Here is a 16101-nt window from a genome sequence, read left to right on the forward strand (position 1 = left end):
CTTCCGAAGGAAGCAGTGAATCCAGTGAGATACACCTGTTCTGCTGTCTCCCGTGAGTCAGACCTCAGGATTTCCTCTCTCTTTCCTAGGAGAACCTGTCAGCCTTTAGAGATCATGAAAAAATAAAAGGGTCGATTTGAAGATATTCAGAAGGAACTTTTAATTGGTCCTGGTAAGTACCAACTGGGAAAATGTTTTTTCATGAAGATTCTCAGCTCCACAAGTCTGAACTGTAACTGTGTCTATAGGAGAAATGGTCATTGCACTTCCAGGGGAGGTGAGGTCACAAATTCACAAACCTTTGTCTGAGTCTGGCTGCCTCTTGCAGACATGAACTGGCTGTCGTGACCTCCACACAGAACCAACTGTCCTGACAACAGGAAATATTCCAGTGAATATTTGTATTTCAGTCTAAGAGGCAGAGTTCTTAGGAAATGAAATCTGAATAAGTACTTGTGTAACCAAAAGGATTCTTCTGGGGTAGAAACAGATCCAATGGCTGATCTAGAGGAGGGGGAGGAATAATTTCCTCAGTAAGGAACTGAGAAAGTAAAGACATGGGTGTCCTAGTCCCTACACCCATTCCTGATCCCTCCTAATATAATGAAATTCTTACCAAGAATGATCGTTGGTGAATGATACTAGTGATAATAAAATGGGTTTTCATAGCTGCTCAAACACTGTAGTTAAGAAATTGATGTGCTGTTCACATTCCCTTACAAAAACCATGGGCTACATTCACTGTATTATGAGAGATGTACCTATAATGCCTTCATGCTTATAATAAAAAGTACAACAGAACTATCAGAATAACCTCACTTTGTGCAGAAACCATGTATCTGAATTTATTTCTGGAATAAAGAAAGTGTGTTGTAAAACTCTAGTTCTGGGTTTGTGAGACACTTGAAACAGTTATTGTGTCTCTACTGAAAACATGTGCACTTTCGGTGCTCTAAAGGTTACCATGAGACTGCTTTCCTGCTTCAAGTTAGGGAAGCAGCATTTGGGGAAAAGTGAACTCACTCATTATGGTTTCAGAAAACACTTGGGAGGACCTAATGCATGTATATTATTCTCTCTGATTTAACTATATTCTAACCTCAATCCCAAGCTCACTACTCACTTCACTATGATCAACTTCTACTGTGCATAAAATGTCACATTCCATGTTATGTATGTCTCTTGTAGTTTACCGCACTGCACAAATTCTGCCCCATAGCTAATAGTTACACTAACTTGTGCATTAAAAAACTACGGAGTATGTGATCTGAAATAAGTAATTATTTGGCGTCTGGCCTGCCATGTTTTATCACATATTAGTGTTTCATGCATCGTGATTTAGGAACAAAGCGACATTGTTCCCTAATGTCCATTGTATCTGTGCTCCAGCAGGACAGCAAACAAGGCTTTCTGCTGCCAAAGTTAAGAGTGACACAATCTTGTGTTGATAAAATCCAACTTGTGCAAGGGCAGGTTACTTTAGGATGATGCTGTGATTAATGGATCTGTGTTTTAGTGGAATCCTCAAAACTTCATTCATATGTCACACTGAATTATACAAGTAATTAAATAGAAATGGAAACCTGTTACAAACAAAACTCCCAACGATGTAAACTACAATATCAAGGTCTAAACCTAAAGAGAGAGGTGAATTATGTCAAGGCACAGCTGACATAGTTGGTTAGTGGACCACAGTGGTCAGAGCACAGTCTATGAAAACTTCACTGTCAACTTCTGGTCCCCACTCTGGGGTGAATTTAGACAGATTGCTCGATTGCTCAACCTCTGTGTACCAAAATTCTCATTTTCTGTACAATGAAAATTATGCAATGCCAATGCGTACCTCATTCAGATATTAAGACCTACCAAAATACCAGAGGTACAGCATGATAGGACGATTCATGCAAAGTAATGCTGTATAAATATTTTAATTTGAACTCTTGGAATCTCCTTAACAATAACCACAAAAACTTAATTATTTCTCAATGAAAATCTTGGACTTTATTTGATATGATTAATATTGTCCACACGACGAGTGCTCAGGCAGGCTCTTCAAGCTCTCAAGATGATGATCAGTCACTGGGAACTGACTGATTGGCATCAAAGCATTTGCCAATAGGAATGGTCCACTTAGTACAGACCATACAGGGATTCCAGGCACTTTCTCTCTTCCTTACTGCCATCTTTTCCTTTTCTACCTTCATTACAGATTCAGGTCCATGGTTCTGATCTGCAAGTACCTGTTGGCACCCACTTTCTGACCATTCTCCTTAAAGGTGTTCGAAGACAAAAACAGCGAAACACTTCCTCAATGCTTCGGAATGTAACTTTGTTTTCTATCCACGCAATGTTGACAGAGCGTTTCCAATGGCACCACTGGCCTCCTAAGCATCTCCAGCCATTCTGATCAGCTCAAATAATGACAGGCTTCACATTTTCTCTTTAATATTTAAATCCGTAATAGATTCAGAATTGATTTATCCCATGATGTATCTAATGATTCACATTGTGCTTTTTCCAATGTAGATAGCAAATTTCAGTTTTCTGAAAATGTTGTATCAAGCATATACTAAGCTGACTTTTCCATGGAATAACCTGGTACTTCTCTCCATCTCCTCCTGCCTCTTTAAGTCTCTGGCAATCCCACAGGAGCAAACCACCAAAGTTGCTCTTGTTGTCAACATTTTCAATGAGTCTTTTTGTTCACAAGAATGACTGTTGCTCTAATATAAAGGAAAATGTGTTGAATGGCAAAATAGCTTCTAGGGATTTGGCAATAGTAATACTATTCTTATCACAGACAATAGTTGGAATCCTGGGCAATGTCTCTCTTCTTCACCATTATCTATTACTACACTGAAGGCAGGTTGAGACCCACAGAATTGGTTCTGAAGCACCTGATTGTATCCAACTCCTTGGGCATTCTCTCTAAAGCAGCTGCCCATGCATTGGCAGCTCTGGGATTGAAATATTTCTTCGATTATTTGGGATGTAAACTTCTTTCATAAGTTCAGAAAGTGGGCAGGAGGGTGTTCATTAGCAGCACCTGCCTCTTGAGTGTCTTCGAGACCATCATGATCAGCCCCATGAACTCCTGTTTGAAGGAGCTTAAAGTCAAAGCCCCAAAGTACATTGGCTTCTCCATTTCCCTCTGTTGGATCATGTGCCTGATAGCAAACTTTATCATTCTTCTGTATGCGTTGTATGTGTCTGCGAAACGGAGGAGCAGAACATCACAAAGAAAAGGGATTTTGGATACTGTTCTACATTCAATCATGAGACAATCACAGTTTCCGTATATGCAGTGTTGATAGTATTTCCTGAAGCTTCCTTGTGTGGGCTCACAATCTGGGCCAGTGACTCCATGATTTTCTTCCTGCACAGACATAAGCAGCGGGTCCAGCACATTCGAAGCACTAATGTCTCCCCCAGATCCTCTGCTAAGTCCAGAGCCACCCAGAGCACCCACATCCTGGTGAGCACCTTTGTGTCTTTTTACATCATATCCTCTATCTCTCATGTTTATATTGCTTTTATTTATAATCCCACATGGTGGTTAATAAACACCTCTGCCCTAACTTCTATATGTTTTCCAACTGTCAGCCCCTTTCTGCTTATGAGACGAGTTCCTACTATAACCGGCATCTGCTTTGTGAGGGTAAGAAACACAAAATCCCCTACTCTTACCAGAAAAATGTAAATGCTATGTTTTTGGATAAAACTCAATTGTTTATTCTCATCAGACACAAAAAGTCAATACAGAATCCTAAAGAGAAGACACATATCTTTCTAAGGTGGAGCCTATAAGTATTTGGGATCCTCAGATGCCTGAATGTGGACACTACATAAGCATAGTCAAGGTGAATGAATCAGGGTAGCCTCATGTGGCGAATAAGTTTAAGAATTCTCTGAGCTTGCAACAATGGGTTAACAAGGCTTAGGATGGAAAGCCACCAGAGGGCAAAAGTGCCCCCAGCATAGAACAAAGCAGAGAGAGGAAGCCACTGTCACAGGACAAAAGCATCTGAGACCAGGAATAGGCAGAAAGCCACTGCAGCAGAGCTAATTAGCGAGAAAAATGCCTTGTTCACCCTGAGGTAGCATGCCCTATCTTAGCCCCTAGAAAAAATAAGATAAACAGACAAGGTGCCTGGTGCCTGCAATAAACGGCCTGTCTACTCAATGCCAGGACTTTGATTTGTCTTGACCCTAACTCCTAACACCAAATACCTTCAAAACCCCCTTTCTCTCACACACACGAGTTAATGATCACTGTTTTATTGTCTCTTTCTGCATGTCCGTCACGTTTGTAAGTCCTTTGATCCCAATAAATATGGAGCAAAGACCCTTACTCAGGGCTGTTGTCTCTTCCCTGACATTAGCCTCTCTCATATTCAATTCTGCATCCACTCTCTTGCTGGACAACAGAGAACTCCAGCCTCAATGTTGGCAACAGCCTTGTCCTGATTAATCAGAGCACTTGAACGAGTGATAAATTCATGGGAAATTCTGCCAGGAGCTAATACAGTCCAGAAATGACTGCTGGATATTGTGGGAAGACAGGTCTACCATGGGTTTCTCATTATGTTCATGTCTTATGAACAGAAGCATGGACAGCTTTTCTTCTAGACCATTTCCTTATGTGTGTTTAGAAAAGGTCCTTGGAAGACAGGGACCGTGTCACTCTCTGGAACATTAGGCTGACTTATTTGCTGTACAGGGAACAAAGATAATGTCTTCCTCATGGAAAAGAGTACAACAGGTGTGTTAGCAGTTCTCTTTAAAAGATCTCATTTTGCTGTACTCAGGCCTCCACGGTTGTGATGCAAACACTGCATGTGTAGCACTCATCTGGGCCCCTCAGCATCACCATGATTGGAATAAGGTCAGGACAAGGGAGCCAAGAGAAACTTGCTATCAGGATGTTCATGCTGCCTGCTGTGCCTTGAGCAATAAAATGTTTTGTTTTCATCTGTAAATCTCACATTTTTTGCCAGTAGCTATAAGAGTTACAGGCCAGGGGTGCCTGGGTGGCTCAGTCAGTTGAGTGTCCAACACTTGATTTTGGCTCGGGTGATGATCCCAGCGTCATAGGATCGAGGCTCATGTCAGGCTCTGTGCTGAGCTTGGAACCTATTTAAGATTCTCTTTCCCTCTCTCTGTACCCTCTCCCCTGCTCACAGTGCCTCTATATGTACAAAATGGAATGGAATAAAAATGAGTTGCAGGCTAATCTCAAACACTCACTATTCCTGAAATAACCATAGCTGTCACCCAAAACAAACAAAAGACAGATCCAGAGAGAAACACATAGATGATAGAAGATAAATACATAGAACTGTTTAAAAGTTGGATTATACTAAAGCAAAAGCTCACCTACTCTCTAAATCACAATAAATTTAGGTGTTCAGGTCAGGACAGAGACTTGAAAGAGCCAACTGATCCCTATCCAAATGTAGAAGAATGTAGGTTGTTTGGGCAGGCTGATGACATGGCAGAGAGAAGAGCAGGACCAGCACTCCATAGGAAGAGGGCAAAGACCAAGACACCTCCTGGGCAGAGCAGCCCGGAAGGACCATGGAAGAAAAACAACTACTAAAAGATGATACTGAGCGCCTGGGTGGCTCAGCTGGTCAAGCGCCCAACTTCACCTCAGGTCATGATCTTGCAGTTCATGGGTTCGAGCCCTGTGTCAGGCTCTATGCTGACGGCCTCTGATTCTGTGTCTCCCTCTCTCACTGCCCCTCTCCCACTCACGCTGTGTCTCTGTCTCTCAAAAATGAATAAACATTAACATTTTTTTCAGTTACAAGGTATCAATTCTTTGCCATAGTGTACCATAGTACCTTTCTCTCATTTTTACAATGTCTTTTTAAAATCCACACAGGTCACAGATGTTTTTCTGTGTAAGTGGATTCTTTTGGGAATGTTCACTGGAGCCTTCACTTTGATGCCTGTCCTTATACACAGCACTGTCTACATTTATGGGGAAGGTTGAGGTGAGAACACAGAAGATCCTGATAATGTAAACTCCTGGAAATAAGCACAAATTCCTGGGAAACCTTTAGCCTTTCAAGGTTATAGAACTGGTCAGGTAAAACTCGAGATCTCCAAAGGATGAAGTTAGACCCCCGCTGATATCTGGGTCATGTGTAGAATAGACAGAGTTACCCCAAGCACAATGTTTTCACGATGGGAGAAAAGAAGTGAAATAAATGGATGTCCAGAGATGAGCAGAGAGATCAAGTTGGCTCCCCAAGGTTCAAATCAGCTATGCTGAACCGTGGGGATACTGATATAATTTTTTGTGTGCTGTCTTGAGCCTCCCAATTGGGAGGCCCTGGTTAGAAGCTAATCATCTCCCCCTTGCTGACCAGCTGATTAAATCCACCATCAAACCACACTGAGGTTTCTGGCACGGTAACTTGTCCAAACCCTAACCTCATCTCTTCAGCTCCACGGTAGTCTTGAAAAACAACCACCTAGCAACTAGAGTAACACTGAAAATCAGCAAACCAGCAGCCACTGGAGGGGGCAAGAATGTCTCTGGAACCCCTCAAAAGCCCAACCCCAGAAAATTTTCACTGTTTAACTTATCTGTTAGCTTGCTGGAAATATACATCTCATGGTTTGTCTCTCTTTGATCTGACGCGGATCTCTGATCTCAGATCTTTGATCTGATCTCTGCGAACACTCCTACCTGTGGGCATTCATTGGAAACAATCAGTGGCTAATGTTTACAACTGTAGAGTTTGGAAAGTGACAGCATGTGGGTATGTGATATGGTAGGATAAGAAGGAGGCACACAGGAAGTGGGAGAACAGGATAGCAGAGTGATGTGAGGACCTGGAGGTGTGGGGTACAGACAACACGCAGGAAGAGGATAAAAGGCAAAAGGGTGTTCAATGCTGCTCAGGAGTTAAAGTGCAAGGCCAGGTTTAAGATGATGAGGGGATTAAGTGTGCAGGGAAGTTAAGAGTAAGAGAGTTAGTTATTAGGATCTGGGTGGAAAAGGTATACAGGGTGTAATGGTAACAAAGGGAATAATGGCAATGGAGAGGTGATGGGCAAACATTGTAAAATATAAGAGCTAAATCTAGGGGCGCCTGGGTGGCGCAGTCGGTTAAGCGTCCGACTTCAGCCAGGTCACGATCTCGCGGTCCGTGAGTTCGAGCCCCGCGTCGGGCTCTGGGCTGATGGCTCGGGGCCTGGAGCCTGTTTCCGATTCTGTGTCTCCCTCTCTCTCTGCCCCTCCCCCGTTCATGCTCTGTCTCTCTCTGTCCCAAAAATAAATAAAAAACGTTGAAAAATAAATAAATAAATAAATAAATAAAATAAGAGCTAAATCTATGAACGTCAAAAGAAAATATAAAGGTCCATCGTGATGATTTCAGATTTGATCGTGGTTTCATAGACATGACCGCAAAAGCACAAGACACAGAAGAAAACCTATATAAACTGCACTTCATCATGATTAAAAACCTTTGTACATCAAAAATACTATCAAGAGAGTGAAAAGACACCCAACAGGAAGAAAGAAAACACTTGCCAATCATATATCTGATCAGAGGGTAGTATCCAAAATATAAAGAACTCTTATAACTGAACAACAAAACAGAAACACAATTTATAAATGGCTAGGGGTGCCTGGGTGGCTCAGTCGGTTAAGTGTCTGACTTTGGTTCAAGTCATGATCTCGTGGTCCATGGATTTGAGCCCTGGGTCGGGCTCTGTGCTGACAGCTCAGAGCCTGGAGCCTGCCTCAGATTCTGTGTCTCCCTCTCTCTCTGCCCCTCTGATGCTCGCTCTTTCTCTCTCTTTCAAAAATAAATAAACATTAGAAGATTTTTTTCAATGGCTACAGGATTAAACAGGTATTTCTCTAAAACAGTACACAGATGGCCAACAAGCACATGAAATGACACTCAATGCCATTAGTCACCAAGGAAATGCAAATCAAAACAACAATGAGCTATACCCATTAGAATTGCTACTTACAAAAGCAAAAAAAAAAAAAGTTCTGGTGAGAACATAGGGAAATTTGAACACATGAGCACTGTTTGTGGAAATGTAAAATGGTGCAGCTGCTATAGAAAATAGCACAGCAGCTCCTCACAAAATTAAGCATAAAATTACCACGTGATCCAGCAATTTCATTTCTGGGTATATACCCAAAAGAATGGAAAGCAGGAATTCAAGCATATTTTACACCAATGCTCAAAGCAGCATTATTCACAATAGCCAAAACATGGAAATAAACCAAATGTCTATCGACGAATGAACAAAATATGGTGTGTACACACACACACACACACACACACACTCGAGTATTATTCAGCTTTATAAAAGAATAAAATTCTGATATAGGCCACAACCTGGATGAACTCAGAGGACATTATGCTACATCTAAGAAGTCAGACGCAAAGCACAAATACTGGATGATTCCACTTAAATGAAGTACCTGGAGAGGTCAAGTTCATACAAAGTAAAATCATGGTTGTCAGGAACTAGGGGGAGGGAAAATGGGAAGTTATTGTTTGATGGGTATAGAGTTTTAGGGCTGAGATGTGGGAAAAGGTCCATAAATGGATAGTGATGACAGCTGCACATTAAATAATGGGAATGTACTTATTGTCACTGTATACTTGTAAATGATAAAAATGGTGAGGGTCTGGCTGGCTCAGTAGGTAGAGTGTGCAACTCTTGATCTGAGGTTTAGGACTTACAGTCATATGTTGGGCATAGAGCTTACTTTATAAAAAGTATCAAAGTGGTAAATTTTAAGTTATGTATATTTTACCATAATTTAAAAAAAAGGCACTAACAATCCACAGCGAATACCACTTAAACCCACCACAATGGGTATTCTATAAAACAAAACCTTAAGGGTCCCTGGCTGGCTCAGTCAGAGGAATATGTGACTCCTGATCTTAGGGTCATAAGTTCGAGCCCCATGTTTGGTATAGAAATTCCTTAAATAAATGAAAAACTTTAAAAAATGAAAAAAAAGAAACCTTAAAAATAAGACATTTTGGTGAGGATGTGAAGAAATTGGAACCCTCATACATTAGTGGTGGGGATGGAAAATGCGGCAGCCACTGGGGTTATTCTGTAAGTTAAATGTGACCAAACAATTCCACCCTTAGAAATGTACTCTAAAGAAATAAAGGGGTGAGGGTTGCCTGGGTGGCTCAATCCTTTGAGCATCCGACTCTTGATTTCGGCTCAGGTCATGATCCCAGGGTCATGGGATTAAGCCCCACATCGGGTCCCACTCCACTGAGCATGGAACCTACTTAAGATTCTCCCTCTCTCTCTCTCTCTCTCCCTCTGCCCCTCTTCCCTGCTTGCTCTCTCTCTCTAAAATAGAAAGAAAGAAAGAAAGAAAGAAAGAAAGAAAGAAAGAAAGAGGTGAAGGACATCAAAGATACAAACGTCCAGGTATAAAATAATTAAGACATAGAGATGTAATGTACAGCATGGTAATTATGGTTAATAATAATGTACTGCACATTTGGGGCGCCTGGGTGGCGCAGTCGGTTAAGCCTCCGACTTCAGCCAGGTCACGATCTCGCGGTCCGTGAGTTCGAGCCCCGCGTCAGGCTCTGGGCCGATGGCTCGGAGCCTGGAGCCTGTTTCCGATTCTGTGTCTCCCTCTCTCTCTGCCCCTCCCCCGTTCATGCTCTGTCTCTCTCTGTCCCAAAAATAAATTTAAAAAAAAAAAAAAAAAAAGTTGAAAAAAAAAATAATATACTGCACATTTAAAAGTGCCTAAGAGTAGATCTTAGAAGTTCTCATCACACACAACAAAATTTGTAAACAATATGATGACAGATGTTAACTAGACTTACTGTGGCGATCATTTTGCAATATATACAAATATCAAATCATTATGTTATAAACTTGAAACTAATATAACAGTATATGTCAATTATACCTCCATGAAAAAAAGAGCTGAAAAAGATATTGAAACAAAAAGTTTACAAGAAAGTTCACAGCAGCATTATTTATAATAGCCAAAGGTGGAAAGAAAACATCGCATAAACATACAATGAGAAACTTTTTCAGCTATAAAAAGGAATAAAAGACTTATAAACAGTACAACGTGGATGAATCTGGAAAACCGTATGCGAAGGGAAAGAAGCCAGAAATAAAAGGCCACATTTTATGGGACTCCATTTATAAGAAATATACGTAACAGTCACAGTCATAGAGATAGAAAGCATATTAGTAGTTCCCATGGTTGGGGAAGGAGGGAATAGGAGTGAACTGATTAATGAGTATGGGAGGTCCTTTCGCAGTGATGGAAATGTCATGGACCAAGATAATGGTGATGGTGGCACAGTGTTATGAATAGACTACATGCCACAGCATTGCACCCTTAAAGTGGTTCAAAGGGTCAATGTTATGATACATGTATTTTACCCCCAATTTGGGAAAGACACAGACCATAGCAATCCCACATCTGGGCTCTAGTGCATTATACCCAAAGCACCTCTCCACATAAGGGCAGGTGCATAAGGCTGTTTATTGCTTATTGTAGGGGAAAACTGAGATTCCCCTGAAAACAGTTCTGATTCCCCTTCTGTTAGGTCGAATAGAGCTCGGTTGGTTTCTGCTAGTGTTGAGATGAATGATATTATGGCTAGAGGTCATGCAGGAATAGTCAGATGTACTCTTGGGTGGTAATTAGTGTGACTAGTGTAAAGGATCCATTTATTTTAGCAGTACTGATAGGAGAATAATGACGAGTGTGACTTCGTATGAGATTGGGCTACAGTTAGGGCTCCAATTAGGGCGTATTTGGAATTTGAAGCTCATCCTGATCATAGGATAGAGTAGATGGCGAGGCTTGATATAGTTAGCATAAATAGTACTCCTAGATTTATGTTAATAAGTGGATATGGTATGGGTAAGGGGATTCACATGGTGAGGTCTAGCGTGAGGGCTAGGATGGGTGCTATGATGAATATGAATATATATGGAAGATGTAAGGGGTCGGAGAGGTTCTTTAGTGAAGAGTTTTACGGCGTCTGCAATAGGTTGGAGCGGGCTGTATGGTCCTACAATGTTTGGTCCTTTGCGGAGTTGTATATATCTTAGTACTTTGCGTTCAACTAGGGTTAGGAAGGCTACGGCAAGGAGAATGGGGATAATTAGTGAGAGGATGTTGATTATGAACATATTGTCAGGAAGAGGAATTGAACCTCTGATAGTAAAAGTTTAAGTTTTATGCAATTACCGGGCTCTGCCACCCTAACAAACCCGAGCTCTATGGGTGATGTTGTTGAATAAACTGTCTAGATTAAGATTATATCATCTATTTGGTTAAAGGCGCTTTGGTAAAGTGGGCCTTATTTCTCTTGTCCTTTTGTACTGGGAGAAATTATTTAATAGATAGAAACTGACCTGGATTACTCTGATCTGAACTCAGATCACGTAGGACTTTAATCGTTGAACAAACGAACCTTTTTTTTTTTTTTAATTTTTTTTAACGTTTATTTATTTTTGAGACAGAGACAGAGCATGAACGGGGGAGGGGCAGAGAGAGAGGGAGACACAGAATCGGAAGCAGGCTCCAGGCTCTGAGCCATCAGCCCAGAGCCCGACGCGGGGCTCGAACTCACGGACCGCGAGATCGTGACCTGAGCTGAAGTCGGACGCCCAACCGACTGAGCCACCCAGGTGCCCCGAACAAATGAACCTTTGATAGCTGCTGCACCATCAGGATGTCCTGATCCAACATCGAGGTCGTAAACCCTACTGTTGATATGGACTCTGAAATAGGATTGCGCTGTTATCCCTAGGGTAACTTGTTCCGTTGATCAAGTTTTTGGATCAATAAGTGATGCGATGCTTTCGACTGGTTAGTCTAGATGTAAATCACTCGGAGGTTGTTTTCTTCTCCGAGGTCACCCCAACCTAAATTGTTGACTCATGTAGAGGTCTGTTGTCCCTGTCGGTTGATTGATAAGGTCTCTTTGAGTCAGTTAATTAAAGCTCCATAGGGTCTTCTCGTCTTGTAATATTCCCGCCTCTTCACAGGAAGGTCAATTTCACGGATTGGAAGTAAGAGACAGTAAAGCCCTCGTGTGGCCATTCGTACAAGTCCCTATTTAGGGAACAAGTGATTATGCTACCTTTGCACGGTCAGGATACCACAGCCGTTTAACTAATGTCACCAGGCAGACAGTGCCTCTAATACTAGAAATGCTAGAGGTGATGTTTTTGGTAAACAGGCAGGGCTTGTGTTTGCTGAGTTCCTTTTACTTCTTTTAATCTTTCCTTATTTGCATGCCTGTGTTGGGTTAACAATTGGTTTGATATTCAGTTTATGGTTAGGCTATATTTATCTTGTTAACTATCAGTGGTTATCCGCTCTGATATAAGCTTATGCAAGGAGAAGTATTTCTTGTTACTCATATTAGCATTATTGCTTCTATCGTTGAATAGATTAACCCAGTATTAAATTAGGAGTTAGCTGCGTTTTTTGACATTAGGTGTTTTGACTGTTGAGCTTGAATGCTTTCTTAATTGATAGCTGCTTTTAAGCCAACTATGGTTTATGTTTGTGCTTACTCTCTAAAAAAGGCTGTATCCTAGTTCTAAAAAGCTGTACCTTTTTAGATTATATTTTAAACTTACATTAGAATTTTAGGAAGTTTTTGGGGTAAGTTTAAAGTTGAACTAAAATTCTCTTCTGGGTAACCAGCTATCACCAGGCTCAGTAGGCTTTTCATCTCTACCCACAACTCTTCTCACTATTTTGCAACATAGACGAGTTCATCCTGTAAAGATTATTCATGGGTAACTCGTCTGGTTTCAGGGGGCCTAGCTAAAGTTCTCTTTGTTAGGTTGTTCTAGCTAATTCATTGTGCAAAAGGTACAAGGGGTAATCTTTGCTGTGTAGTGCTTTTAATTTTTCTTTCATCTTTCCCTTGCGGTATTTTCTCTATAGCGCCAAGTTAAATTTCTATCTCCTATACTTTTAAGGGTAACTAAATGTTTTATTTTACTGTCTAGTGTTAATTGAATTTATGGGTGTTTGGGCTAGCTTTGGCTCAAGATGGTGAGTTTAATATGAAATCTTCTGGGTGTAAGCCAGATGCTTTGTTTAAGCTACATCTTGTTTATCCAAGCACACTTTCCAGTATGCTTACCTTGTTACGACTTATCTCCTCTTGTGGGTTTAGTGGTTTGAATAGGTTTCTTTAAGGGTTTTGTCACTTGAGGAGGGTGACGGGCGGTGTGTGCGTACTTCATGGCCTGATTCAATTGAGCTCTCTATTCTCAAATTTACTACTAAATCCTCCTTTAGTCCTTAGTTTCATAAGGATTTTCGTGGGTATTCTAGTTATAGAAAATGTAGCCCATTGCTTCCCATCTCATGGGCTACACCTTGACCTAACTTTTTTGTGTTAAGATACTTGTGCTTACTTTTCTTCCTTTCTAGGGTTTGCTGAAGATGGTGGTATATAGGCTGAATTAGCAAGAGATGGTGAGGTGTATCGGGGTTTATCGATTATAGAACAGGCTCCTCTAGAGGGATATAAAGCACTGCCAAGTCCTTTGAGTTTTAAGCTGTTGCTAGTAGTTCTCTGGCAGATAGTTTTGTTCAGTTAGACTATCTATGTTTAGGGCTAAGCATAGTGGGGTATCTAATCCCAGTTTGGGTCTTAGCGATCGTGTGGCCGGAAATGTTAAAGTTACTTTCATGCTGTATTTTTACGCTAACTGTAGCTTCTTACAGACTAGTTAAGGTTTAACTTTAGTATGAGTTTTTCTCTGTAACACTCTCTAACCTGGAGCCTACCAGAGGAGAGTGACTGACTAAGCATTACAGCCATTAACCATTTGGTATGAAAACATCACGTGATAGATTCTGAAGTGAAATGAGCAAGTTGCGAAATAATACACAAAGTGTTATCTTATGATTGTAAAACAAAAATAAAAATAACAACTAGAAAACACTTTTTTAAAAAGCCCATGGAGAGCAGGGCCCCCCTTACCTCCCATAGACTACAGTATGGACTCACTACTCAGAAACCTATCTCCTTGGGAGCTTCACAGTAGGATTACCTGGGCTACTTTATTGAACCCTGCACCTGGACTACTTTATTAAACCAGTGCTGATTCTGGGCCCTGCCAAGACCAAATGACAGAATCGCTAGAGGAGGCACACAGGCGATGGTAGTTCCCAACACTACCCAGGGATCGCAACAGGACGTCAGCGCTGAGAACCACTTTGCCAAGCATAGCTTCTCCAACTTTAATGTACAGACCAATCACCTATGGATCTACTAACACAGACGCTGGGGCCCCACATGCAGAATTTATGATCTTCCACTTCCTTTCAATCGGACTCTCTGGTCACATTTCTGCAGGGTGTCCACGTGAAGTCAGGTGGGGGTTGGGCTGGCTTCTGCTCTTGCAGCAACCTTTGAGATCTCAGAACCGGCCTCAGTCTACAGAGGTCAGGGAAGGGTCACTTGGCATGTGTGGGTGGTCCCACCAGGGACTCTGAGGCCTCAGATCATGTTCGCCTGGTCTGGGAGAACATCCTGGCTGACCCAGGGCATGTAGATGCCACTGCATGACCAGGTGGGGAGAGGAATAATGAGATTCAAACCAATTCTAGCAAACGCTAACCAAATTTAAAGAGGAAGGGATATATCCCAACTTACTCTATGAATCTAGCACTCCTCTGACACCAAAACCATTACAAGAAATCTATAGATTAGCATCTCTCATTAACCAAACATTAGCAAATAAAATGCCACAATGTATTTTAAAAGACAAGACAGTCCAACAACTGATGAATGGATAAAGAAATTGTGGTTTATATACACAATGGAATACTATGTGGCAATGAGAAAAAATGAAATATGGCCTTTTGTAGCAACGTGGATGGAACTGGAGAGTGTGATGCTAAGTGAAATAAGCCATACAGAGAAAGACAGATACCATATGGTTTCACTCTTATGTGGATCCTGAGAAACGTAACAGAAACCCATGGGGGAGGGGAAGGAAAAAAAAAAAAGAGGTTAGAGTGGGAGAGAGCCAAAGCATAAGAGACTGTTAAAAACTGAGAACAAACTGAGGGTTGATGGGGGGTGGGAGGGAGGGGAGGGTGGGTGATGGGTATTGAGGAGGGCACCTTTTGGGATGAGCACTGGGTGTTGTATGGAAACCAATTTGACAGTAAATTTCATATATTAAAAAATAAAAATTAAAAAAATAAATAAATAAATAAATAAAAGACATCTTTGATGCAGGGTACAGTAAAACCTTGGTTTGCGAGCATAATTCGTTCCAGAAACATGCTTGTAATCCAAAGCACTTGGATATCAAAGTGAATTTCCCCTTAAAAAATAATAAAATTCAGATGATTCGTTCCACAACCCAAAAATATCCATATAAACGTGATTACAATACTGTAATATAATACAAAACAGTAAAGAAAATATAGAATACAAAGAAATATAAACAAATTAGCATGCACTTACCTTTGAAAACTTTCATGGCCGGTGTGAGGGAGACGAGAGAACGGTTATTGTGTAGAACGACTCTCACCATCACTAACAGAATCACTGCCATCTATTCGCTCAATGGAATCTTTTTCTTTTCGTTCAACTTTAACAAGGAACCTATCCAATGACACTTGCTTTTACCTCCTCTTGAGGATTTCACGGAAATGTGACACTGCATTGACAATCACCCACAATCCCGCAGGGAGAGAGAGAGAGAGAGAGAGAGAGAAGAACGAATTGTGATCACGTGACACTTGGCATCAAGTACTAGTAGTATTGCAAGACATTGCTCGTTTATCAAGTTAAAGTTTATTAGAAATATTTGCTCATCTTGTAGAACACTCACAGAACAAGTTACTCGCAATCCAAGGTTTTACTGTACTTGATCGTAGGAATTCAAGATTAGAAGAACATTCAAAACTCAAGCCATGTCGGGGCGCCTGGGTGGCGCAGTCGGTTAAGCGTCCGACTTCAGCCAGGTCACGATCTCGCGGTCCGTGAGTTCGAGCCCCGCGTCAGGCTCTGGGCTGATGGCTCGGAGCCTGGAGCCTGTTTCCGATTCTGTGTCTCC

The 16101-nt window shown here is 41.3% G+C and overlaps 1 long non-coding RNA gene and 1 pseudogene across 1 annotated transcript; one reads left to right on the plus strand and one right to left on the minus strand.

The window, feature by feature from the left end:
• Positions 1-253: 253 nt before the first annotated feature.
• LOC122208863 lies at positions 254-4949 on the plus strand (annotated as a pseudogene).
• A 6342-nt stretch (positions 4950-11291) lies between these two features.
• LOC122209092 lies at positions 11292-12311 on the minus strand. The gene is made up of 2 exons (XR_006197439.1): positions 11705-12311; positions 11292-11468 (listed from the first exon to the last, which is right to left on the minus strand). It is a non-coding gene; the product is annotated as an uncharacterized LOC122209092 (long non-coding RNA).
• Between the last annotated feature and the right edge of the window lie 3790 nt (positions 12312-16101).

Source organism: Panthera leo, chromosome E2, assembly GCF_018350215.1.
Source record: "Panthera leo isolate Ple1 chromosome E2, P.leo_Ple1_pat1.1, whole genome shotgun sequence".
In the NCBI taxonomy this organism is placed as follows: domain Eukaryota; kingdom Metazoa; phylum Chordata; class Mammalia; order Carnivora; family Felidae; genus Panthera; species Panthera leo.